Below are 4,453 nucleotides of genomic sequence, written 5' to 3' on the forward strand. Positions count from 1 at the left end.
TAAATTGTAATGTGCACACATTTTGTATGCAATTTTCTCTAGGGGTGAATGGGAGCTGCTGGTTCTCTGCTCTTTGAAACTAGGGCTATAATTTTATTTAGATGTGTAAACTCAGACTTCAGAGCTACAACTGCATACCATATGGAAAAACATGAATGGGTCTTCCAGAAACCTGATCAAATATAGCCAGTGAGTTCTGTAACAAACTGAAAATGCAGCAGTGCTGTCTTCTCTATTCCCTTTTGCTCTCCTTCCCTAAAGAAATATTCTAACGCTCTAGTATATGTTCTGTTTTGATTTGTAATGGGCAAAAAAAAGAAAAACACCTTCCACTCTTTCTCAGTCTGGCCACCTCCTACTACTTCCCCGGCCCCAAAGAGAACAGGGATTCCCTTGCCGTGAAGAATCCCTGAGCTCTTGTCCTCTTTGTGGGCCCAGGGAGGAGGATGGAATGGGAGAGAAGGGAGAGGTCATGTGATCCTCTTTTCCTTTCCCCCACTCCTATAAGCCTTGGGGCTCAGTGATTTGGTCACTTGGTGACTCACCATACCTTGAAATGGTTTTCTGACGCTAACATTCATGGAACGTTCTATACACTCAGATCACTGATAGGTGCCTACAGTTCTAACCTCACGCTGACAAAGCCTTTTTGTTTGGTGGTCAGGTTAATGGGACTGTCCCTCACTCAGATTGCTAATAACCTGTGTCCTGCACTGGGGATTGTATATTGATGGCTAAATGAAAAGAAAGAGAGGGGGGAAATCATTTATTTATAGGAAATATTGAGCATGTGTTTTAAAATTCAGCCAGAGATGAAGAAAAGTTTATTAAAAAAAAAATCTATCATATTGGAAACTGAGGTCTAAATTATACTCTTGAATGGGTCTCCCACTGATTTTAAAAGAAGTCTTTCACCAAAATGACAATACATTCATTTCCAGAATGGTTTGCCCACCCACACTAGGATCCTTGCCCTTCCCTAGGACGCCAAGGGCCCAACTCTGCCACCATTACTTGCATTGTGTAGTACATAACTCCATGAGTAGCCCCATTGGAAACACCAAGCGGGTAGGTGGGGATGGGAGGGAAATGGGCGGAGCCAATGCACAAGCCAGCACTGCTGGATCGGTGCAGGGGAGGTTATAATTTGCTACTGATGTATGCCAGCAACAAATGAGTCTCTGCCAGAAGTAAGTGGGGAAGGTGGAAAGGAACTGTGCCTTTCTTTCTTCCCTGGGCTGCTTTTACACCCCATCCCTCAGGCTTGTGGCAAAGCCAAAAATCTAGCTCTCAGTAAAACAGGCTCCAATTAGCATTATGCTAAGCTCCCCACTTTTCATTTTGTGGCCAAGTTAAAATTTTCACAAACACTCACAAAGACAAACTTGTGTTTGCCACAAGTAAACACGGCTTTTCATGACAAAGATGCCCTTATTCTATATTTACCTCAGTTGGAAATTGGCCATTTCTGTCTGCCTGCTTTTTTATTTTTTTAACGAAATGTTCCCTAAGCAGAGAATTGCCTCATGACATCTGTGCATGAAGAATGGCCTCTAGCATGAAGAGCTTCAAGCATCCTTCTCTGCTGCCGTCTAAAGCAGATAAATGTGAGTGTAACGCAGCAAAGAGGCAGATGAGATGACTGGATCATTCCAGCCCTGCTAGTAGCTTGAATTATTCAAATGAAGACAGATCAGGCACTGAGCAAACAGAATTTCATCAGACAAACAAGATGAGGTTCTGTATTTAAAAATGCTGTCATTTTCCCTCTGATTTTTTTCAAGCTTCATTTAAATTCTGAAAATGCCCTGTAGTACCTGTTAAGTGCCTTACAGAGAAGAATTTAGTCATTCCATGTGCATTCAGCCTGAGGTGAAGTGTTTACTAAGAGAGACAGGTTTCAGAGTGGTAGCCGTGTTAGTCTGTATCAGCAAAAACAACGAGGAGTCCTTGTGGCACCTTAGAGACTAACAAATGTATTTGGGCATAAGCTTTCTTGGGCTAAAACCCACTTATTTCCATGTACATTGGCCAAACCGGACAGTCTCTATGCAAAAGAATAAATGGACACAAATCTGACATCAAGAATTATAACATTCAAAAACCAGTAGGACAACACTTCAATCTCCCTGGACACTCAATGACAAACTTAAAAGTGGCAATTCTTCAACAACAAAAACTTCAAAAACAGACTCCAATGAGAAACTGCAGAACTGGAATTAATTTGCAAACTGGACACCATCAAATTAGGCCTGAATAAAGACTGGGAGTGGATGGGTCACTACAAAAACTAATTTCCCCCTGCTGATACTCACACCTTCTTGTCAACTGTTTGAAATGAGCCATCTTGATTACATTGGCCTCATTAGCGCTACAAAAGTGATTTTTCTTCCCTTGATATTCCCCCCCTTCTTGTCAACTGTTGAGAATAGCCCACTTCCACCTTAATTGAATTGGCTCGTTAGCACTGACCCCCCACTTGGTAAAGCAACTCCCATCTTTTCATGTGCTGGGTATTTATACCTGCCCCTGTATTTTCCACTCCATGAATCTGATGAAGTGGGTTTTAGCCCACGAAAGCTTATGCCCAAATAAATTTATTAGTCTCTAAGGTGCCACAAGGACTCCTCGTTGTTTTTGTTTACTAAGAGTGTGTCCCAGAACATCAATGATGCATTAGGTAAGCTTTTCTCAGTTGTGCAGTCTTACGGGAACCTCCAGACAGTCCTTAATGGAGCTCTATCCATTAATAGAGCTCATTATGGTTCATGTCTCCTACCTATGGGGGCAGGGAAGGAATTCTCCACGTCTTTACACTGTCATATCTAGTGCCAAGGAACAACAAGGGAGTCTAAGCCACACACTTCCCCCCACCCTCAATCAATGGGGAGACATTGGTTTTTACACAGGTGTAAGTGAGAGCCGGGAAGAAAGCAATACAGTTTCTGCTATGGTAGCTACTGCAGAATAAAAAGAAGCAGCAGCAATACTATTCTTAACCCAGGAGTTCTAAAACAAACATTTGCAGGGGTTCGTAATCCATGTTCTTTTGTTTCCGTGTCGTTCTACACTGGGTCACCTTGCCTTCATCTTCACGCTTTTGAGCAGTATAGCCGACTTTCCTAAGTTTGCTTGTGTCACTTCTCAGGGCTCCTGCTCTCTGAGGCAGCAGGCCCTGCTTTTCATACATTTTTTTTTTGTCTGCCTTTTTCTTCCTGGGGAAGTACAGTATAGTCACAGAACCCACTCCTGCTGTTCAAATGGGCCTGCTTTTCCATTACAAACATTCATACGGGAAAATCTGCTTATTAAAAAGGATGTCGGCCAGCATACCGGGAAGACAATTTTACAGGATCCATTGCTATTGTGTTTCGGGCAGGCAGATGGTAGTGATGCCACCTGATTTCTGTGTTAAGCAGAAGACGATTCAAAAGCTCATTCGAAACTGGCAACAAAACTATATTTTGTAAGAAATAGCAGGAAGTCAGATGCTTGCTGGAGATGGAAACCACCTTCTGAGTAGTACTTTATAATTGTATATTATTTGTACCTGAGCTATTATAGGGCTGTCCAAATTATCCTGATTTTCAAAGTTCAGTGTGTACCTTTTTTGTATGGACAAATACACTTTCTAGAACCATGCACTGAATTAACTAGGGGTGGAACCAATAGGGTTTTATGACAATTAATTGGAATTCTGTGAAAATTACTCTGAGCCTACAGTGTCAAATTTAACAGAGAAATATGTTCTTTGTAGAGTTGTGGTGGTTTGAGGAGTTGGTTTGTTTTATACCATTCTGTGGAATTCTGAGGCACGGATATAATTCTGTATTGAACTCTACAGGCTGTTTTGAACCATCATATGTTATTTTATATTAAATGCTATTGGGATGAAATTCATCCCCATGCAGCGGGCCTGCACAAGCTTTCTGTGCCACTAGAATCCTATTTTGAGGGCTTAAGAGGGAATTCATTGATACTTAGAAATTGATGCTGGTCCTTGGCACAGGGGTGAATTTCACCCCACTGCTTTTCTACAAAGATACCCTAACAACACATGCACCTAGACAGTTATTTTCTAATTATAATAGTGGGAAAATGTGTTTTTTCTTTTTCCAGAAGAGATGGCTGGAATATGGGAATAGATATGTCATCCCCTTTCCATTTAAAAAATAAACCAACATTAATTCATTCTCTCTCTCTCATATCTTCTCATTTTGGAAAGAAGGGCCTGATCTAAAGCCCATTGAAGTAACAAAAAGAACAGGAGTACTTATGGCACCTTAGAGACTAACAAATTTAGTCTAAGGTGGTACAAGTACTCCTGTTCTTTTTGCGGATACAGACTAACCTGAAGTAACAAAGACTCCTATGGACTTCAGTGGCCTTTGGACCAGACCCTCAAGAACATACAGATTCTATTATAATAGGTTTTTACACTATGCTCATCACC

Source organism: Emys orbicularis, chromosome 5, assembly GCF_028017835.1.
Source record: "Emys orbicularis isolate rEmyOrb1 chromosome 5, rEmyOrb1.hap1, whole genome shotgun sequence".
Lineage (NCBI taxonomy): Eukaryota > Metazoa > Chordata > Testudines > Emydidae > Emys > Emys orbicularis.